Raw genomic sequence first — 24,149 nt, 5'->3', positions numbered from 1 at the left:
TTCTAGGATTTTTTTTTTTAAAGATTTTATTTATTTATTTGACAGAGAGAGAAATCATAAGTAGGCAGAGAGGCAAGCGGGAGCAGTGGGGGGGGGAGCAGGCTCCCCGCTGAGCAGAGAGCCCGATGCGGGGCTCGATCCCAGGACCCTGAGATCATGACCTGAGCTGAAGGCAGTGGCTTAACCCACTGAGCCACCCAGGTGCCCCTCTTCTAGGATTTTTAAGACTTCAAGTCTGAGGTTCAAGTTTTTCTTTTTCTTTCTTTCTTTCTTTCTTTCTTTCTTTCGTTTCTTTCTTTTTAATTATCTAAGACCTTTATTAACTGGTGCTTGCCATTTGTTGACTTTTTAAAATCAAATTGTAAACCTTTATTACAAATTAAAAATAAGATTCTTAAAAATCTCAACTTGACCAGATATGAAACAATTTAAAAATCTTTAAAGATGTATTGAGAAAAACCAGGTTTGTTTTTTTTTAAAAGACTTTTTCATTCCAAAAAGAGACATCTTTAGGTAAAAATAATAAAAACCCCATGCTGCATAGATAATGCAGATAGTGCTATTTATCTGATCAGTGGGCAAAAAGCAAGCACTTAAGGTCTTCAAGTCCAAACTTTTGTTCATTTTGTATTGCTAGAATTTCATATTCATTTCTTTTTGTTGATGGTGTAGAGATGGTAAGCTGGCATTTAGTCAGCGCTGCCCTGCTCAGCCTAGGAAGTGGATGAATCCTCAGCTGGTGGACTCGCTGCTTATGTCTCTTTGCCATCTTGTGGTTTAGGGTTTTCTGGGTATCTGCGATGGTACGAACGTTGAGGTGGCTGCTGACCTTGGATCTCATCTTCTTGATTTTCCTTAGCTTTTTCATTGCTCTCCTCTCTAGGCTGTCTTTGGTGAGGAGGACCCCTGCAGAATCGTGGTGTATAATCCGGATGCATATTCTGTCTCACTGGTCTACCTTGTTCTCCTGCCCTCTTGGTGTCAGCACCTTCCATCATCTCTCCCTGCACAGGAGGGTTGGAAGACTGTGGTCCATGGCCATGGAGGCTCTCCACGTAGTAAGGGGGGAACCCTCACCTGTGGGAAGGCAGCACTGTTAGGCCTGGCCTTCAGGAGCAGGCTCCAATCCGTCCGTCCTTTTCCCCACTCACTATTCTGGTAATTGTGCTGGGAGTTGTGATGTGGAGGACCCCTGTGATGTGGGTAGCACGTATAATGGTTACGGTCTGCCGCATATTCACTGCTGTACACTGGAGATCCACCAGGCCCTGTCACATTTATGCCTCTGAAACCTTTTCTCATTCATCAAACTCTACGGTCTCTCCATCTCCTACATTGTGAAGGTACTTCCGGGGTTATTCTTTATGGTAGTCTGACACACAAACACATCTTCCTTGGTGTTATTCCTGTTGATGAAACTATACCGGTTTCTTACATTGAACCATTTACTGTTCCCACAACCTTCCTTGTGATGATCTTGTCCCCGCTGGCAGGTGCCAGCAATGTGAAGCCACTTCAGTGGTGTAGGGCTTGGTGTCTGCCACGCTGAGGGTGGGGGTGGCGGGTGGCTGCTCGTGGTTGCAGTGATGGTGACTGGGGCCAGCTGTAGCTCCTCCCAGGGTGTGAAGGAGGCCACTGGAGGCAGTGAAGCTGCTTGGGGCTCTCTGGGGTCCTCTTTCCACTCCCCTTTGGAACTCCAGATTCAAGTCTTTAATCCATTTTAAGTGTAAGTGGTATAAGATAGTGGTCTGGATTCATTCCAGGTAGAGGGACAAAGTTGGCCCAAGACGACCACATCTAGAACCACAGCTGGGACTGGCATCAATTTCTTTTTCTTTCTTTTTTTAAAGATTCTGTCAGTCTGTTTATCTATCTTAGAGAAAACATGCATTCTTGAGCGGGGAGGTGTAAGGGGAGGGAGAAGGACAGAGGGAGAGGGAGAGAGAAAGAATTTCAAGCAGACTCTGAGCAGAACATGGAGCCGGATGTGGAGCTTCACGCCACAGCCCCAAGATCATGGCCTGAGCAGAAACTAAGACTTGGATGCTTTGTCCATTGAGCCACCCAGGTGCCCCCTGGCAGTTTCTAATTAAATTTGTGCTATGTGAGTAATACTTTCTTAAGTCTCTAATGGTAGTTCTAATCTCTATAATTTTCCTAGGAAAGCAGTATTTTTGAATTATTATGTGGGGGTACTCTTTCTCAACTGGGGTTCCTTGCCTGAACGATAAGATACAGAAAACTATTGAAATGACACTTTTTAAATTCTCCCAAGGATGGTACATAACTAGCATAGGAGAGAAGTTAGTTCATTACATATACTAAATGCATGAACAATAGGGCATAATTCTCTTGTTAAACCCTGCCTGAGAAAGGCTGAGGGAGTAATTACTGAAGGTTTGCATAGTTGACATCTTAGATTGGTGTTCTTCAGGCTATTTTTAAATAAAGCTTTCCTGCCCATTTTTATTCCTTTCCTTGGAACACTGTTAAATAACAAATTCAGGTTGGGGAAAAGATCTGGAGGGAGGTGTCAAACTACTCCTTGTGCGGTCTTTTATCCAGTCCCCTTGTCCTACCCTACACCTTTAATTCCTGAGCTCTTTTGGGCTTGTGTGACATGAGTCAGTCTCCTGCAAGGGCAGATGGGGGAAAGGTAAGGCCTAAGATGCTGGTAATTATCTACTCCTCCCCATCTTACAAAATTTCATTAACATTGCCTGACTGCTACAGTTGTCTCTTCTAGTCTTTGTTCCAGGGTTTATGCCTTTTTTATTCCTTTATTCTCATTTTGTGAGGATTTAGAAGGGACAAATGATAAACAAATGGGATCAAAGTGATCTATTTAACAAGAATATAGCTTTATGTGAAAAAACTTGCAAAGTCTTATTTAAAATGGTGAAACACACATTACATTATTCAAATTCTAACCTAAACAGTATGTACTAGAATCATCCATTCATGAAAATTTAATATGGTAACAAACAGCTGACTCCATTTTATGATATTTGATTGCTGATAGCTTTGAAGTCTCACTCTTCCCTTTGTGCCCTGCATCTGGGCAAGCTGTTAAAGCCCAGGAGGGGCACCTGGGTGGCTCAGTGGGTTAAAGCCTCTGCCTTTGCCTCAGGTCATGATCTCAGGGTCCTGGGATCGAGCCTCATATCGGGCTCTCTGCTCAGCTGGGAGCCTGCTTCTCCCCCTCTCTCTCTGCCTGCTTCTCTGCCTACTTGTGATCTCTGTCTGTAAATAAATAAAATCTTAAAAAAAAAAAAAAAAAGCCCAGGAGACTGAGACCTTGCAAGCCCCTCCCTGTGCACAAGAACCCTCATCCCACCCTCACTCTCAACCACAATGAAAAACTCCAAGCCAGTTTCCTTTTCCTTTTCTCTCAAGCAATTTTGGGCTAATATGGGAAGTCTGCCCTGTTTGCCTCAGAGAGCTGTATTATATAGTAAAATGAATTTTGTATACTCCTAGTGTCTCTGTGTGTGACATCATCAGTCTTGGTTATCTGAGCTAAATTTGGTGTGTGGAGGAGGTCCATCTTATTTCTGCAAGGGACACAATTGGTACTGGAAGCAGGATGTACAGAGGAGGACCCCTACCCCTGGCTGAGGGACTTTTTTCTCTTGCTTCAGTTTTCTCTGTGGCTTGGTGCTACATTTGCTGAGTTCTACCGAACCTCTGTTATAGACTGAACCAATTTAAGGTGGAAGTTTCAATAACTGGTGTTTAGGGAGAGGTGTATGGGATGGGGCCCTCTAGGTTGCCTTGAGTCATGTCTCAGCTCAAACCTGTCTTATGTGTCTTACATTGAGTTGCGTGTTGTGATTCAGTCCTAAGCCATGACTGACGCTAGATTCAGGCAAGACTCATCCTGTGATTGACTGGCTGTGTGTCTCAATCAGATATTAGCCCGTATTCTACAGAGGGGTTTAGACTTGCAGCTTCTACAGTACATAGGCCCACTGGGTGATCATTTGTGTGTGGAAGAATAGCAAGGCATTATTTGAAGAGTTGAATTACTCAGATTTATTCTAAAGGCACACGGCTTGATAGGACCCTACAAAATTCTTCTATAGCTTCTGCTGCCTATTTCTCTGACCCCGGAATGATCTTGATCCTCAAAAACACCCATGGAATACCTGTGGTACAGCCAAGGCATTCGCTGAACCACTGTCATGGGGAAGAGCCCTAATCCTGATGATACTGATTTGAGTCTCTGAAAGAAGGAATTTATAAATATGAGGAGTGTAGAGAAGACCTCCTTGAAATACATCTAGTAATCACCACCAATAAGTAGCAGGAGAAAAGAAAAAGAAAACTGGATACAGGGGGAGTGCATTGGTTTGTTAGGGTGGCTATAATAAAATGCCATAGACTGAGCAGCTTGGACAACAGAAATCTATTTTCCCATAGTTCCAGAGGCTAGAAGTCCAAGATTAAGGTGCCATCAGAGTTGTTTCTTATGAGAACTCTCTTCCTGGCTTGTAGATGGCCTTTTCTCCGTACGAGGGAGGAAGAGAAAGAGAAATAGATCCCTGGTTTCTCTCCCTCTTCTTAAAAGGACACCAGTCTTATCAGGTTAGGGCCCCACTCTTATGACCTCATTTAATCTTAATTACTTCCTTAAAGGCCCCATTTTCAAATAGTCACTTTGGGGCTTAGGGGTTCAATGTGTGAGGTGGTGGGGGGGGAACACAATTCAGTCTACAATAAGGAGGAAACAAAAACTAAAAACAAAAGTACACTATTAGACCCAGGTAGTAACCTGAAATTTACTAAAAGAATTCATACAACACAAAGATAAAAGGGCACGGACTGGCTTTGTGCTTCTATAATATTGGTTTTGAATTAATTTAAAATCTGCTGCAGTATACCAATTGCCAAACTTTCATGGGTTTATACAGGGCTCAAATTATGGTCGTACTTGGGATATCAGTAAGTTTAAACAAAGTGCCACCTATAATATTGGGGGAACTACTGAACATGATGAGAGGACAAACAGGTACGCCTCACCTTAACCACAGACACTACTCTTGCCAAATTGCTCATGGTTGCAGTAGCCATCTCCTAAAATATCCCATAGTGGTTATGGACTCTCTGACTGGATGAGTAATAAAATTAAGTAGTTGCCACTTACAAATTATCTTGATAAAATGGAACCCCATGGACCTCCTCTCCCATTAAAACAGTTAATAATGTCCAATGTATATTAAAACGTGGCTTTTTAATGATTGAAACCCACTATACAAGACACATTTAGAGAAGGGGTGATTATCCCCACTGCTCTGCCATTTAACAGTTCAATTTGGCCTGCTCTTAAAGTTGGGAAGAATGAATGGTGCCTCTTGGTGGATTACCTCAAGCTTCATGCTGTGGGTCTCATTAATGTCCCAGTAGTCAGTATTATTGCAGTTACTGACTTCATCCAATCAGCAACTGGTAAATATTTTGCCATTATAGATTTGGTGAATATGTTTTGTTTAGTGACTATTTCTACAGCCTCTTCAGTTTTTTTTTTTTTTTAAAGATTTTATTTATTTATTTGACAGAGAGAGATCACAAGTAGAGAGGCTGGCAGAGAGAGGGAGGGAAGCAGGCTCCCTGCTGAGCAGAGAGCCTGATGTGGGACTCGATCCCAGGACCCTGAGATCATGACCTGAACCGAAGGCAGCTGCTTAAACCACTGAGCCACCCAGGCGCCCCCCCCCCTTTTTTTTTTTAAAGATGTACTTACTTTAGAAAGAGAGCAAGTGGGGGGCTTGGGGGAAGGGGCAGAGAGGGAGAGGGAAACCCAAGCAGACTCCGTAGCTGGGAGTGGAGCCTGACATGGGGCTTGATCTCACGATCCTGAGATCATGACTTGAGCCAAAACCAGGAGCTGGATGCTTAACCAACTATGTCATCCAGGTGCCCTTTGAGTGCAGACTACTTCACCTCCAAAGTATGACACCCTTCTCCCCAGCTACCATGGGGAGCCTCAACAGCCTTGTGATCACACACAGTCTTTAAGGGCAAGATCTTAACTATATCCTGCTTTCAGTAGGAAGACAAGTATGACATTACATTGGTGACTTTGTCCCCTGAGGAGATTTATTTGACCTGCTCATTCAGACGCTCACAAAAAGAAAATGGGCCCCTGCCTCATACTTAGTGTAAGGTCCTGTAACCTTGGTTAAAGTCTTGAAAATTAAATGGTAAACAGAGGGCTGCTCTACTCAGGATGCTGTCAGGAAACAGCTTTTGAGTCTCTCAGACCCAAAACATCTTTTAGGCTTTTTTGGGTTCTAGAGGAAACACATCTCTCCTTTATGTATTGTACTTAAGTCCTTTTATGCTGTTACTTACAAACTGGCTCTCCTTGAGTGGGGGTCCCTTTTTTAATAAAAGGCTCTAGAATCCATCCAAATTTGCAAATTTGCTGACACTCCTGTTAATGACCCCTAGAGACTCCTTTACTGTAAAGGTTTTGGCAACTTTCTGTCAGCATCAGAATACCATTTATATAAACATAATAACTTTAAAATGGTAAAAGCACAAATATTTGAATTTTGCTAAAATTAAACTTTTGGCCTTTCAAAGAAACTTTTAAAAAATGAAAAGGAAAGCTGCTAACTGGGAGCAAACATTTCACAACACATATCAGAAAAAAGCCTTGTATCACAATTTGTTTATCCATTCTCCTATTGATGGACATTTGGGTAGCTGCCAGCTGCTGGTTAGCATGTATGATGAACACAGCTGCTATGGACATTTATTTATACCTGTCTTAATGGTCAAATGTTTTAATTCCTCTTGGATAAATACCTGGCGGTGGAATTGCTAGGTCATAGGGAAAGTATCTATTTTAGTTTATATTTTTCCAAGCAAATTGTATTGTTTTACATTCTAACCAGCAGTGTTTGAAGAGGCCCTCCAGGTCTTCACCCACACTTGGTATTACATTGTTTTAGTTTTGACCATCCTGATGGGAATGAAATGTATTTTGGTAATAATTTGCATTTCCCACATTACATATGGTCTAGTTTACATATATTTACATTTACATATGTTTATTGACCCAACTGAATATTACTTTTATGAATCTGTGTTTATGTCTTGCTTATTTGTTAATTGATTAAGAGTTCTTTGTTTTGTGGACATAAGAGCTTTGTCAGATATGTTTTATGAATATCTTCTTCCATTCTGTAACTTATATTTTCCTTTAAAATCTTTTAATTAAAAAAAATCCTTTAAGCTTGAAATAATTTCAGATTCATAGAAAAGTTGTAAAAATAGTAGAGTTCCCATATACTCTTAATTCAACCTCCTAAGATGTAAATATACTCTTATTGAAGTATAATTGACATATAACGTTATATTAGTTTCAGGTGTATAACATGACTGGCTATTTGTATACATTGCAAATTGGTCACCACAGTAAGTCTAGTTAAATCAGTCACCATACATAGTAACAAATTTTTTTCTTTTGATAAAAACTTTTAAGATCTATTCTCTTAGCAAATTTCAAATGTGCAATACCATACTAATGATAGTCACCATGTTGTATATTACATCTCAATAAATATTTTAAACTGCAAGTTTGTACCTTTTGACTCCCTTTACCCACTTCGATTCCGCCCTACCTCTGGCAATCACCAGTTTGTTCTCTGTATCTATCTGCCTTGTCTTGGAGCTTACCATCTATGTTTTCTTCTAGGAGTTTCATGGTTTCAGGTCTTATGTTCAAGTCTTTAATCCCCTTTGAATTAATTTTTGTGTATGATGTAAGATGATAGTCCACATTCATTCTTTTGCATGTGGCTGTCCAGTTTTCCCAACACCATTTGCTGAAGAGACTTTCCTTTCTTCATTGTATATTCTTGGCTCCTTTATCATAAATTAATTTCATATATGTGTGGGTTTATTTTTGGGCTTTTTATTTTGTTCCATTGTTCTATGTAACTGTTTTCATGCCAGTATCATCGTGTTTTGATTACTATAGTTTTGTAATAGTTTGAAACCAGGGAGCATGATGCCTACAGCTTTCTTTCTCAAGACTGCTTTGGCTATTCAGTCTTTTGTGATTCCATACACATTTTAGGATTGTTTGTTCTATTTCTGTGAAAAATGCCATTGGAATTTTAATATGATTGCACTGAATCTACAGATTGCATTGCATAGTGTGGATATTTTGACAATATTCTTCCAATCTATGAGCATGGTATTTCTTTCCATTTATTTGTGTCTTCTTCAGTTTCTTTCATCTTTGTTCATAGATAGTATACAGGTATTTTATCTCCATGGTTAAATTTATTCTTAGGTGTTTTATTCTTTTTGTATAACTGATTTTTATGTCCTGAAACCTTAGTGAATTTGTTGATTGGTTCTAACAGTTGACTGGTGGAGTGTTCAGGGTTTAAAAATATAATACCATGTCATCTACAAACTGTCCTTGCATCCCTGGAATAAATCACACTTGATCATGGTATATGGGACTTTTGATATATTGCTGAATCTGGTTTGTTAATATTCTATTGAGGATTTTTGCATCTGTGTTCATGAGAGATACTGGCTTGTAATTTTTTCTTTTGCCTTCCTTGTCTGGTATCAGGGTTTTTTATTTATTTATTTTTTGAAAAGTTTAAGAAGGATTGGTATTTAATTCCTCTTTGAATTGTTGGTAGAATTCACCAGTGAAGCCGTTGGGTTCTGGACTTCTGTTTGTTGGCAGATTTTGATTACTAATTCAATGTCCTTATTAGTAATCAGTCTTTTTTCTTTTTAAGCAAGCTTTGTGCCCAACATGGGGCTTGAACTCACAACCCCAAGATCAACAGTCACATGTTCTACCAACTGAGCCAGCCAAGCATCCCTCAGATTTTCTATTTCTTCATGATTCAGTCTTTGTCAGTTGTATATTTCTGGGAACATGAATTTCTTTGAGGTTGTCCAATTTGTTGGTGTATAACTGTTCAGTTTCTTATGGCCCTTTATATTTCTGTGGTATAAGATGTGATATCTGTTTCATTTCTGATTTTGAGTCCTTTCTTTTTTCTTGGTGAGTCCAGTTAAAGGTTTGTCAATTTTGTCTTTCAAAGAACTAGGTTTTAGTTTCATTGATCTTTTTTCTTTTTAGTCTCTATTTCATTTACTTCAGTGATCTTTATTTCCTTCTGACTACTAACTCAGTGCTTTGTTTATTCTTTTTCTAGTTCCTTGAGGTATAAAGTTAGGTTGTTTGACATTTTTCTTATTTTTTTTTTTAAGATTTATTCATTTTTGAGAGAAAGAGACAGCACAAACAGGAGGGAAGGGTGGGGGAAGAAGCAGATGCCCCACTGAGCATGGAGCCCAATGAAGGACTCAGTCACAGGACCCTGGGATCATGACCTAGCCAAAGGCAGATGCTTAATGACTGAGCCACCCAGGCATCCTCTTATTTCTTGATATAGGCATTTATTGCTATGAACTCTTTTTAAAACTGCTTTTGCTGCATCCCATAAGTTTTGGTATATTGTTTTTTATTTGTTTCAAGATACTTCATTTTCTTCTTTGACCCACTGGTTGTTCAGCTGCATGTTGTTTGTGAATTTTCTAGTACACTTCTTCTAATTGATTTCTAGGATATTGTGGGAATGACTTACATGGATAAGTTATAAAAGACATCACAGCTTCTGTCTTGCTCTCTCTTCTATCGCTTGGCTCTGGAGAAAGCCAGTGCTAAGTTGTAAGGGCACTCAAGCAGTCCAACAGATAAGTAGTGATAGGAAGAGACTGTTCCTCTTCAAGATCAAAGGGCAACCATTCGTGTTGTTTAGTATAGTGAAGATACTACCTCCCTCTGGAGGAAAGGGGAGCCATGCTTACTGCATGCAGATTTGGGTTCCTTAAACTTAGGGGAACATAGTAACATAATCTACTTCTGTAACATAATCCACTGGTTGTACAGGGGGTCATACGGACCTCTTTGTATTGTTCTGTGGGAATGGGGTTTAGGGAACCAGAAGAAAAATACTAAAATTCTAGCTACTACTTTTGCTGTGAGTAATACAATGTCCTTTGTCTCTGATCAAGGAGTCTTGTGTCTTCAAAAAGCATGAAACTATGGCAGGTTAACTTATTCATTTGCAAGCAGAGTAAAATCTCCAACTCTTCATAGTTCTTGACAGTTCTTGACAGTCCCAAAGATGGGACTATATTTGGTGTGAAAGCTAGTCATTAATTTGAATGGTCATAAGAGAACTTCAAGTGTTTAAAGAAACACCACCAGTATGTTATATAGCCCGCAGATGACTGAGGAGGTGTCTCCAAAATAAGACTACCCTTGGTTACCCAGAGGGATAACTGGCTTGTTATTTATGTGCTCTATGATGGGGTTATCCCTACAGGAGGAATCCTCCAATTTTAAAAAGTGGTATGAAATTTGTTCCTGACTATCTGAACTGACCAATGACATTACCTACCATGGTGGTGGAAGGCATTCAGGTCAATCTCAACTCCAGGGTTGTTATTGATGACCAAATTGCCACAATTTCCTGTGGGTAAAGGCAGAAACTGCACAATTGTTAATATATCCCACAATACCTGAGGCTTGTGGGATTGGCATAAAAAAGCTGGTATTCTGGCCACTGCTACTGCTACAGCAATAAACTGTCCTTTATCTCCAATCTCATGTTTTCCACTAGTATCGTTGAAACTGTGGTGGGCTAACTTGTTAGTCTACAAATAGGGTGAAACTGTAGACCCTTCACAGTTGTTGACAATCTATGCCCTTTCATTTTCTTAAAATGCTAAGTTTTTAATTTTCAGGAAGTACAATTTATTAATATTTTTCTTTCATGGTTAGTGATTTGAGTGTTCTGTCTAGGATATCTGTGCCTATCAGATGAGCTAGCATCTAAGTTCATTGTCTATTTCACATGGGTATCCAGTTGTTTCACTACCATCTATTAAAGTCTATTCTTTACCCATCTGAATTGCCTTGATACCATCATCAAAAAGCAACTGGCTGCATCTAATTCAGGACCCTCTGTCTGTTACAATGGTTTACTTGTCTACTGTATGCCATATAATTTCCATTATATAGATAAATTTAAGATGTAGCAAATCACATTTTCTTTCCTTTCCTTTTTTTTTTTTTTTTTTTGCATTAAAACTATTTTAGGGGCACCTGGGTGGCTCAGTCAGTTAAGCATCTGCCTGTCTCATGTCATGACCCCAGAATCCTGGGATGGAGCCCTACATTGGGCTCCTTGCTCAACAGGGAGTCTGTTTCTCCCTCTCCTCCCTGCTCCTCCTCTTTCTCACTCTTTTTCTCTCAAATAAATAAAATCTTTACACACACACACACACACACAAAACCCGATTTTAAATTACAAAGAAATGTTCCGTCTATTTAAATCTTTATCCCTGCTTGTAGAATAATGCTGTATAATCTGTCTGATCATGTAGGCAAAGGACCTATATCATGACTTCCAGTGTTTGTTCCCCTTACCCCCACCATTTTCTTTTTTAGTTACATCTATTGTTCTACAGAAGTTATATCTTGTCTTGCTTTTCCTAAAATAATGTCACACCTTTAAGATTAGGAAACTGACAAAAAGAGGTATTATAATTTTTTTAAGGCCTCCTAGGAAGTCAATATAGGAACCAACTTAGGATTAACAGTTCCTAATGATAATGCTGCTATAAACATTGGGGTGCATGTATGCCTTTGAATTAGTAATTGTGTATTATTTAGGTACTGGCTAAATGACTAGTGCAATTACTGGATCATAGGATAGTTCTATTTCTAACTTTCTAAGGAAACTCTATACTGTTTTCCAGAGTGGCTGTACCAGTTTATATTCCCATCAATAATGTAAGGGGGTTCCCTCTTTCTCCACATCCTTGCCAACACTTGTTTCTTTTGTTATTTTAGCCATTCTAACAGGTGTGAGGTGATATCTTATTGTAGTTTTGATTTGTATTTCCCTGAGGATGAGTGATGTTGAGCATCTTTTCATATGTCTGTTGGCCGTCTGTATGTCTTTTTTGGAAAAATGTCTATTCATGTTTCCTGCCCATTTTTAAATTGGATTATTTGGTTTTTGGGTATTCAGTTTGATAAGTTCTTTACAGATTTTGGATACTAACCTTTTATCAGATATGAGATTCACATATATATCTTCTTCCATTCCATAGGTTGCCTTTTAGTTTTGATTGTTTCCTTCACTGTGCAAAAGCTTTTTATTTTGACGTAGTCCCAGTAGTTTATTTTTTGCTTTTATTTCCCTTGCTTCAGGAGACATATCTAGAAAAACGTTGGTATGTCTGATATCACAGAAATTTCTGCTTGTGCTCTCTTCAAGGACTTTTATGGTTTCAGGTCTCACATTTAGGTCTTCAATCCATTTTGAGTTTGTTTGTGTATGGTGTAAGAAAGTGGTCTAGTTTCATTCTTTAGCATGTTGCTGTCCAGTTTTTCTGACACCATTTGTTGAAGAGACCATCTTTTTCCCACTGGATGTTCTTTCCTGCTTTTTTGAAGATTAATTCACCATACAGTTGTGGGTTTATTTCTGGGTTTTGTATTATGCTGTATGGATCTATGTGTGTGTCTGTTTTTGTGTGGAAACAGTTCAAGAGTCCATCAAATGATGAATGGATAAGGAAGACATGGTATAAACATATAATAGAATATTACTCAGCCATAAAAAAGAATGAAATCTCACCATTTGCAACAACATGGATGGAGCTAGAGAGTATTATGTTAAGTGAAATAAAGTCAGCCACAGAGACAAATACCACATGATTTTACTCGTAGAATTTAAGAAACAAAAGAGAGAGAGGCAAACCAAGAAACAGAATCTTAACCATAGAGAACAACTGATGGTTACCAGAGGGGAGAAGGATGGGGGAATGGGTTAAATAGGCGATGGGATTAAGGCACTTACTTGTGATGAGCACCAGGTGTTGTATGGAAGTGTTGAATCATTATATTATACACTGGAAACTAATACTACACTGTATGTTAACTAAGTGGAATTTGAATAAAGACTAAATAAAGAAAAGCTCCTAACGAAAGAAAAAATGTATTCTGGACAAAAATATGACTAAAACCCAACTTTTACTATATCATTTACATATATATGTCTTTGTATGTATATGTAAATGATATAGTAAAAGTGTATTTTACTCTATAATAAATATATTGGAAATGAGCACTGGTAAACTTATATTAGAAAATTTTGTAGAGTCATTAGTTTCTACTGTTTTTTATATGCTGGAAAGTAGAAAAATATCTTCTAAAGGATTACAGTAGGACTGCTTGAAACTGTTGCTTTTAGAACAATAGAGAAGAGTAAAGTATAAAAAGTCAGTTATATGCATCACTATTACACTATTTAGGATAAAGTAAAATTACATTTCAAGACTAACATGATGTTAACAGAAAATTTTTAGAACATGACAGTGGGTTTAAGAACTCATGAAAAAGCAGTTAAAATTACTTTTCAGTTTTGGCAGAAATGAATAGGTCTACCAGCTTGTCAGTCATGTTTTGAAATTCTAAAAATGTGTTGACTTACCACTAACATAATTTAAAATTATAGAAGATCACATATTTAGTACCTGAGAGGTAGTCTTTAAAAGTCAGTTTGACCACACTTAATAAAAAATTTATTAAATCATTATTGACTGCATTAAGATATAGATAGCATACTAAAAATTAACCTATTTAAAGTATCTGATTCAGTGTTTATTAGTATGTTGTACGATGATCACTATAATCAATGTTAAAACAATTTATAAACAATGTTAAAACATTTCCTTATCCCCAAAAGAAATCTTTTACCTTTGCCCCAACCTCCTCAGCCCTAGACAACCACTACTCTACATTCTGTCTCTAAAATTTTCCCTATTCTGGGTATTTCATGTAAGTGGAATCATATGGTGTGTGTGTTCTTTTACTTAGCATAATGTTTTCAAGGTTCCTGCTATAGTGTGTATCGGTACAGTTCCTTTTTATTGCCAAATAATATTTCAGTGTACGGATATATCACATTTTGTTCATCCAGTAATCACCTGATGGACATTTGGATTGTTTCCACTTTTTGACTATTATGAATAATACTGCTATGGGCATGTCATGTATAAGCTTTTGTGTAGACCTATTTCAGTCCCTTGATTAGATACTGAAGAATGGTATCTTAATGATATGGATACTGAATGATATGGTAACTCTTTAACTTTCTGAGGAACTGCTAGTCTGCTTCCCAAAGCAGTTGTACCATTTTACATCTCACCAGCCATTCATAAGAGTTCCAGTTTCTCCATGTCTTTGCAAAGATTTTTTATTATCTGTCTTTTTTGGCCAGCTTACTAGGCATAAAGTGATATCTCACTGGTTTGCATTTCCCTGATGTGAAGTATATATTCTAGATATATACCTGATAAGGGTCTGGTATCCAGCATACATAAAGAATGCCTTAATTAGGCAAGTGGAAAAAAGAACTTCATAGACATTTTTTCCAAAGAGGATATACAAATGGCCAGTAAGCATATGAAAATATACTCAATATCATTAGCTACCAGAGAAATGTAAATTAAAACAGCAGTGGGTGGTCCAGTATGGGATAAGTAGTGGGTAAGTAAGATTTTGAGACATAAGGCTCAAGAATTCAGGGATTAGGTCCTACAAGGCTTTGATGGTCTTCTTTGACAGTGCCAGGTACAATAATAAGCATCTATAAGTACTTCACATATATTAAATCATTTAATACTCATCAATCTATGAGAGTATCACAGAGCATTGAGATATAACTTGTCTAAGAGCTTACAAATTTGATCCACTATTAAAAATCCACCAGTGTTCCCATTTCCTGTAGGAAAAAAAAATTCAGGTTCCTATGCATGACATCTAAAGACTTGGCATCTGGTCCTTGCCTTCCTCTCCAGTTTTATTTCATCTTTTTTTTTTTTTTTTTTTTTTATTTATTTATTTGTCAGAGAGAGAGAGGGAGAGAGCGAGCACAGGCAGACAGAATGGCAGGCAGAGGCAGAGGGAGAAGCAGGTTCCCTGACGAGCAAGGAGCCCGATGTGGGACTCGATCCCAGGACGCTGGGATCATGACCTGAGCCGAAGGCAGCTGCTTAACCAACTGAGCCACCCAGGCGTCCCGTTTTATTTCATCTTAATCATTGCCTCAGATATCCAAAACTACCGGCTGAACAGTCAGGCTGTTACTTATCTCTGTGCCTTTTTTGAATATTTTCCTTTTGCCCAGAAGGCACGATTGTGCGTGGTCTACCTAACTCCTTCTCTATTAAGAATACGTTTCCACTGAGAGGCCCACCTGGTCTGTCCTCATTGGAAAACCTCTTAAGCACTCCTGATTCTCAAGCCTTCAGACTTGGACTGGAATCTATACCATCACGCTGTAGTCCTCCTCACCAAAGACAGCCTTCAAACTACACTACAGGCTTTTCTGGGTATCTAGCTTGCAGACAGAATATCATGGGACTTCTCAGCCTCCAAAAATCACGTACAAGCTCTGGATTAAAAATCAGCATATATAAAAACTGAACAGGATTTTACTGGCTTTGGAGCTCAGGGAGATGGCAGAATAGAAGAAACCTGAGCTCACCTCCTCCCACAGACACATCAAGAATGCAACTCACTCTGAAAATGACCTGAAGATGAGCAGAACAGCTCTCCCACAGCTGAAGATATAAAGAAAAAGCCACATCAAGAAGAGTAGGAGGGGTAGAGACCTAAAGACATTTATAGACTTAAAGTGAAGTGTTGAAAAAACACATACCATGCAAATGAGAGTGAAAAAAATATGCGGGGGTAGCAATATTTATATCAAGACAAAATCAACTTTAAAACAAAGACTGTAACAAGAAACAAAGGCATTACATAATAATAAAGGATCAATCCAACAGGAGGATAAAACAATTGTAAATCTGTGCTAGAAGCACAGCAGAGGAGCACAAATGGGAGCATAAATATATACAGCAAATATGAACAGACATAAAGGGAGAAACTGACAGTAATACAGTAATAGTAGAGGACTTTAACACCCTCTTTACATCAATGGATAGATCATCCAGACAGAAAACCAATAAGGAAACAATGGCTTCGAATGACAAATTAGACTAGATGGCCTTAATAGAAATATACAGGACATTCCATCCAAAAACAGAATACACATTCTTTTCAAGTGCCTATGAAATATTCTCAGGATAAATCACAAGGTAGGCCACAAAATAAGTCCTAATAAATTTAGGAAGATTGAAATCACCAATCATTTTGTCTAAACACAACAGTATGAAACTAGAAATCAATTACAAGAAAAAAAAAAACTGGAAAAAACAAAAAATATGTGGAGACTAAACAACATGTTACAAAACAACCAATGGGTCAATGGAGAAATTAAAGAAGAAATCAAACAATACTCTGAGACAAATGAAAGTGGGAACACAATGGTTCAAAATCTGTGGGACACAGCAAAAACCGTTTAAAAGGGAAGTTTATAGTGTTACCTGCCTACTTCAAGAAAGAAACATCTCAAACAAGCTAGCCTTACAAACCTAAAGCAACTAGAAAAAGTAGAAGTAATCCAAGTGTCCATCAATAAGTGATGGGAAAGATATGGCATATATATCTACAATGAAATATTACTCAGACATAAAGAATGAAATATTGCTCTTTGCTTTAAGGACCTAGAGGGTATTATGCTCAGTGAAGTCAGACAGGAGAAGACAAATGGTTTATGATCTGAATCAAAAACAAAAGAAAACAACTGAAAAACCAGAAACAGGCTCCTAAATACAAACTGATGATGGCCAGGGGCGGGCATGGGCAAAATACTGAAAAAGTACAAACTCTGATGTAAAGTAAGTCATAAGGATAAAAAGTACAGCATAGGGAATATAGTCAATAAAACTGTATTAAGTTTGTATGGTGAACATACAAACATACTTTATTGTGGTGAGCATTTCATATATACAAACGTAGAATCACTATATTGTAAACCCAAAACTAATACTGTATGCCAACAATACTTCAATTTAAAAAAAAAAAAAAAGGAGGGGGCACCTGGGTGGCTCAGTTGTTAAGCGTTTGCCTTCGGGTTGGGTCATGATCCCAAGGCATCATGGCTCCCTGCTTCGTGGGAGGCCTGCTTCTCTCTCACCCACTCCCCGTCCCTGTGTTCCCTCTCTCACTGTCTGTCAAATGGATTAATAAAATCTTTAAAAAAAAAAAAAAAAGGAGTAGGTTTTCTCAGTGAAGCCTTTCTAACTCCCAGTATACTGAGTATTCCATACCATTAATATACTTTTACGAAAATCGCAGTATTATATTATGATGGTCTCTTTACATAACTGTGTGTATGATAATCTAAAGTTTTGCGACCATGCCTTCCATTTACATATTCTCAATGCCTGTAGCACATTATAAAGTCAGTGAGTAATTCATGAATAAGCACTGTGGGGAAAAAGTAGAAGAAGCTGTAGGAGAAATAGGTGGAAAATCTACCAGGCCCCTTTGGAGGTAGAAAAATAACTTTTAAGATGTATTATTAGAAGTGAATAACATACACAAATGGGAAGTAATAATTACATATTTCTCTCAAGATTAGTGAGGCTCAAAATGTAGATCTCTTGCTCAGTAAGTCTACCAAAGATATATTTTATATATATAAAATATCTGGGAATATTTTATGTATTTACATCTTTTAAAGTTAAATGTAATCTCAGGGGAACAGATATTTTTGTCTCCAGCAGAAAATGTCCCATATCATCCTATTTGGGAAAAAAATAACAAAAAGAAATTGAAGGGATTTTAAAAAATTAGGATTTATGATTGTAAATGGTACAGGGAAAATGAGAAATCCACCATATTCTTTCTATTCTATTCAACAATGGTCCATCCGGTATTTGTCAAAGTCACAGTATTCAGTAAGTATTACATATGTACACTGGAATCTAATTAGCTTTTTAAAGCATGGTGTGTGGGGGGGAACAATTTTAGTAGTTATATTCTCTTAGAAAAGCCATATTTCAATTGTTGTATATGTTGAAATATTTAATAAGATTTTTAGAATTAGAAGGATCACAGAGACAATTTAAGATAGAAGAAACCGGGGCGCCTGGGTGGCTCAGTGGGTTAAGGCCTCCGCCTTCAGCTCAGGTCATGATCCCAGGGTCCTGGGATCGAGCCCCGCATCAGGCTCTCTGCTCAGCAGGAAGCCTGCTTCCTCCTCTCTCTGACTGCCTCTCTGCCTACTTGTAATCTCTGTCAAATAAATAAATAAAATCTTTAAAAAAAAAAAAAAGAAGAAACCGAAGCCTTTGGAAGGTGAAAAATCTTCCTCAGCTTCAATGGACAGTCAGGGGCAGAGCCAGGTTAAGACACTGTTGCCCAGCAGCCCACTGTCAGGTTTATAGGTTACCAATCAATGTAGGTGTTAAGATGTCACTGCCAGTGGGCATACATGTTGTATCACGGGATATCTTAAATATATATCAAGCCAAAGTGTTTAAGTGGGATACCTTTTCAATGTTTCTACAAACTTAAAAAGTAGAATTATAATTTTAAAGAGTATCACAGTCATGACAAGACTTTGTAAATTCTATAGATGAGGATAAATATCATTTCCTTTTGTTTTGTTATCAGATAATAAAGTCCTAGAAACATAGTAGGTGCTCAGAAAACACTTGTTGAATTGATGAAAAGAATACAATCTGGTAGTGTCAAGTATTAACCATTAATAAGGGAAGGCCTGTGAAACTTACAGAAAGGGGATAGGAACAAGAATATAGCTAGGAAAAACATAATAAAGGGGAGTAATTTATAAAACCATGATAATTTAAAAAATAGGTGTTATTTAGGTCTTTTCTAAACTCTGCAAATTCAGAGACAACCACAATGTATTAGAAACTGTTGAGGTGAAAACAAAACTTAGAGGAAGTGTGCACTTAAGAACTGCTTCTTCATAAGTGTAGTGCATTTTCATGTTTTATTCACACCTCCTTATGACCAGTGGGATACAGCTGTAAGATGACTCCTAGGATGAAGGAAGTGGATGTGAAAAGTATAAAAACCACTATCACACCAGGATCAAGTCATAGCATAAAACCTTCCATAATACTCATATGTGTCATCATACATCTAATTGCATTTTTATACAAGGAAGTTTAGGGTGTTTTTTCCCCTAACTTTCCCTCACTCTTATTTTCCTCACTCTCAAGAAAAGCTACTTAACTATCATTGTATTTTCTTCCTTCTTTATTTAGTCTTAAAAATTTATGGCTTCCAGGGGCACTTGGGTGGCTCAGGCGGTTAAGCGTCTGCCTTTGGCTCAGTTTATGATCTCAGGTCCTGGGATTCAGGAGCCTGCATCAGGCTCCTTGCTCACTGGGGAGCCGGTTTCTCCCTCTGCCTGCTGCTCCTCCTGCTTGTGCTGTCTCTAACTATTTCTCTCTTTCTCTGTCAAATATATAAGTAAAATCTCTAAAAAATTCAAAGTTTATGGCTTCTGATATACTTTCCACATATATATAAACAGTATCAGTCAACAGGTTTTTAGTTTGAACAACAGTGATAAGATAGAAAGTGCTTTGTTACTCCTTCATGTGCTTTCAGTACTTGAGAGTGAAAACGGGATATGATAAATGTATCAAAAGGTGAAAACATGGGAAGAAATTCCTTGATTACCTTAGTATACTTTACCATGCCAGTAGGCTTATAATAATTATATTGAAAGAATGCCTGTCTGATTGGCTGGCTGGCTAGCAGAATGAATGATGGGAAGACAGAAAGATTCTGGCCATTCTGAGAGGGGCAGTGATTTGCCACTGAACAGTTCTCGCATACAGCCAAGCAGACTAAGCTCACTTGCTTTTCTAAGGGATTAGTAAAGCTTCCATTCAAAAAGGGCAGTGGTCGGGGCACCTGGGTGGCTCAGTGGGTTAAAGCCTCTGTCTTCAGCTCAGGTCATGATCTCAGGGTGCTGGGATCGAGCCCCGCATCGGGCTTTCTGCTCAGTGGCGAGCCTGCTTCCTCCTCTCTCTCTGCCTGCCTCTCTGCCTACTTGTGATCTGTCAAATAAAAATTAAAAACAAACAAAAGGGCATTGGTATTAAGAGAAGGTGGTGCAGCCCCATACCAAACCTAGGCTAGGCAAGAAGAGAATCGAAGGAACATTTGAGACAAGGGTTTCGAACAGGCTTTGTTCTCAACGGTTAACACAGCTAAAGTGTTAAGAGTTCCACAAATGATGTTATAGGCACATAACATGCCCTGAAAGAGTACTAATATCTCAAACCATAGGAAAGATTTGTCATAACAGGATGGAGGACATACCTTTGTGTACATGAAATGAGGTCATACATTAAGGACATATATTAAGGCCCTAGAAAATAATATTTTGTAATTGTAACATGTTTCAGTTCTTTTTGTGCCTGAGAATATTCCATTATATGTATTTGCCACATTTGTTTATCCATTAATCTTTTGATGGACATTGGGCTCTTTCCACCTTTCGGCTATTGTGAATTGTGCCGCTATGAACATGAGTGTACATGTGTTTGCTTGAGTACCTTTTTTTAAAATGTTATAACCATCCTAGTGTGTGTGCAGTGGTATCTCACTGTATTTGTATTTGATTTGTATTTGCCTAATGAAAAATGTTATTGAGCACTTTTTCATGTGCTTACAGGCCATTAATATATCTTCTCTGGAGCGATGTCTATTCAAGGTCTTTGTCCATCTTTGAATTGATTGTTTTTTGTTGTTGAGTTGTAGTTCCTTATATTTTCTGGAAATTAATCTCTTATCAGATATGACTTGCAAATATTTTTTCCCACCCCATTCCATTTTCACTCTCTTGACAATGTCCTTTAATATACCAAAGTTTTTAATTTTGATGAAGTCTACTTACCTAATGTTTTCTCTAGATGCTGTGTTTTTGTTGTCATAGCCAAGAAATCTTGCCAAATTCAGTGTCCTGAAGCTTTCCCCCTCTTTTGTTATAAGAGTTTTATCATTTTAGCTCTTAGGTTGATGTCTTTGATTTAGAATTATTTTTTGCACATGGTATAAAGCAAGGGTCCAACTTCACTCTTTTGCATGTGGATATCCACTTTTCCCAACACTCTGTGAAAAAAGACCATCCTTTCCCTATTGAATGTTCCTGGTACATTTACTGAAATAATTTGAGCATATATGTGAGGGATACCTCTAGGCTCTCTATTCTTTTGTCTTTATGTCGGTCTGTATACCAATACCATAGCGCCCCGGCTATGGGTAATTTTAACTTTACCATTAACTACTGCCATATTGTTCCCCAAAGGGGTTGTATTAATTTAATTTCCCATTGATAGCAATGGAAAGTTCCTGTTTTTTCCTCCATATACTTGTCAACATCTAATTTTTAACTTTGCCAGGTATTTTAGTTTGCTATTATTGCAAAACAAACAACTGCAAACATCAGTGTTTAAAACAACAGGCGTTGGGGCACCTGGGTGGCTCACTGGGTTAAAGCCTTTGCCTTTGGCTCAGGTCATGATCTCAAGGTCCTGGGATAGAGCCCCGCATCTGGCTCTCCGCTCAGCGGGGAGCCTACTTCCTCCTCTCTCTGTGCTTGCCCCTCTTCCTACTTGTGATCTCTGTCTGTTAAATAAAATCTCTAAAAAACAACAACAACAACAAAAACACAACAGGCATGTATGGCACGAGTCTGTGGGACTCAGAGATGGCTGATCTAGGCTGGATTTGGCTCAGGTAGCTCAGCAGGATCACCTATATTCCATGTTCCTAGGTAGGTATTATAATCACACTCATTTAACAGACCAGAAACTTAGGACCCAAAAGAGTAACTTTTGTAAGGTCTCTCAGCAAATGAGTGACTATTTATAAACTGGATCTCTAGGTAATGTTGAATGGAAGAAAACACAAACATCATTTTCATGTTCATGATGCTTAAGGGAATGCTTTAAATATTTCACAAGTACGTATACACAGGATTTTGCATTTTGGCAGTTGGGTATAATGGATTACGTGTATTATTTTAAAGCAACTCCAGGACATTAGAAAACAGTTTCTTAAAACTCAGTATCTAACATTTTTGAGTTTTGTGGGGTTTTTTGTTTTTAGAGAGAGAGCGAGCTCATGGGAGGGAGGGGGAGAGAGAATCTTGAGCAGTCTCCCCTCCAAGCATGGAGCCTGACATGGGGCTCGATCCTACAACACTGAGATCATGACCTGAGCTAAAATCAAGAGTCAGATGCTTAAATGAATGAGCCACTCTGGTGCCCCATTTCTGAGATTTTTGTATCTATATTAATTTGTAACAGTGACCTCTTTTTTTTCACAATACATATTTAATTTTGAAATTAAGATTTATGTTAGCCTCATAAAAATACTTTGGGAGTTTTCCTTGAATAGTAGAATAATTTATATAAGAGGTTATCTGTTCTCGAAGGTGTGGTAATTGTGCATATTTTTTGACAAGTAAATTTGGGTTATGTTAGATGCACAAAGCTTATTAGCCTCATCATTCTTTTTTTCTAACCTTTTACTTTCAATCTTTCAGAGACATTGTGCTTTAGATTTCTCTGTTACAAACAACACGTGGTTGCATTTTGTATTAGTTTCTCAATTTGAAATGTCTATATTCATTTACTGTGATTATTGAAATACTAGGACTTTATCTTTATGCTTTTAATTTACCATGTGTGGCTTTTGTTCTTCTCTTTCCCTTCTATTGATCAAGTTTTCTTAGTCTCTACCAGGTTTAAAAGTTGTACATCCTGGGGCGCCTGGGTGGCTCAGTGGGTTCAAGCCTCTGCCTTTGGCTCAGGTCATGATCTCAGGGTCCTGGGATCGAGCCCCACATCAGGCTCTCTGCTCAGCCACGGAGCCTGCTTCCTCCTCTCTCTCTCTCTCTCTCTGTCTGCCTCGCTGCCAACTTGTGATCTCTATCTGTTAAATAAATAAATAAAATCTTTAAAAAAAAAAAAAAAGTTGTACATCCTAGTATTGTTAATGAATACCCTTATATTTTTAAATAATCACCAACAAAGTCTACAGTTACAGTTTTTCTATTTTTCTCCCTCTCAAAACAAGGATCCTAAAATTTTCCTCATTTTTCTTCAGTTTTTTAAGTACTGCTGTCATTTATTTTAGTTTCAGCTTGTTCTTAATTAGTCATCCAAATTAGTCATCATTATTCCAATAGTTTCTTTTACAGCCAACCCTTCAGATTTACCAATGTGGTTTTTTTGGTCACAACTTTTTCTTGCTGCCCTCTCCTCTCTTCTATGATAATGTTTTCTTCTAACCGAAGCATATCTGCATATCTTTTACTAGCCTGTATAGTAAGTGTTGGGGAATGGCAAGCTGTTAAGTCTTAATTTTCTGAAAATATCTTTATTCTTAGTCTCAACTAATATTTTAATCAGGCATAAAATATGCTAAGATGACAATTTTTTTCTCTCAGCGTTTTGAAGGTGTTTTTCTGATTTTTCTGATACCAAATGATAATTGTTAGTATAGCTGGTGTTCCTTAGTTTTCTCTCCATAATTAGTTTTAACAGGTTTTATTTACTTTAATGCTCAATAGTTTCTCCACGGTTTAAATATGGATTTTGTTTGTTTGTTTCTCCTCTCTAGGACACTGTGTATTTCTTAAATATCAGGACTCTTGTCAATTCTGAAAAATCCCAGCCATTATTTTATCGAGTACTACATCTCCCATTCTCTCCTTCTGGAACTGTCATTTAGATAGATCTATACTTTCTCATTCTCCCTTCCATATCTCCCAATCATTCTTCTATTTCCCCATCCTTCTCTCTTCGTTCTACATTCTGGGTGATTTGACCAGATCATCTAATTCACCAGTTTTCATCTCAGCAGTTTAATCCAACCATTAAAAATAAAACAAAACAAAAAACAGTGAACATTTCATTTCCAGATGTTTTTTTTTTCTTACCCTTTTATTCCTGTCATGTTCTTTCATTATGGTTTTATTCCTTTTTTTAATCTCTTAAGTTACTTATTTTAATATAAGTAGTTTTATGGTCTCTTTTAAGTTGGTTCTCTTCTGTTTATGGAATTAAAATTTTCTTTGGATCTGTTGATAACCCTCAAAAATTTATATTTTTATTGTGAG

At 37.8% G+C, this 24,149-nt stretch overlaps 1 protein-coding gene and 1 pseudogene across 1 annotated transcript in view; both read right to left on the bottom strand.

Annotated features, from left to right (window-relative positions):
- Positions 1–24,149, bottom strand: part of LOC111155601 (DnaJ heat shock protein family (Hsp40) member C1) — a 224,017-nt gene that overhangs the window by 44,003 nt on the left and 155,865 nt on the right. The gene's annotated exons all lie outside the window — the stretch shown is intronic.
- On the bottom strand, positions 690–23,327 carry LOC111155614 (annotated as a pseudogene).

This window comes from Enhydra lutris, unplaced genomic scaffold (genome assembly GCF_002288905.1).
Source record: "Enhydra lutris kenyoni isolate GAN:26980312 unplaced genomic scaffold, ASM228890v2 scaffoldscaffold42, whole genome shotgun sequence".
In the NCBI taxonomy this organism is placed as follows: Eukaryota; Metazoa; Chordata; class Mammalia; order Carnivora; family Mustelidae; genus Enhydra; species Enhydra lutris.
The sequence above is the reverse complement of the archived record's forward strand: the minus strand, read 5'-3'. Positions and strand labels throughout refer to the sequence as shown.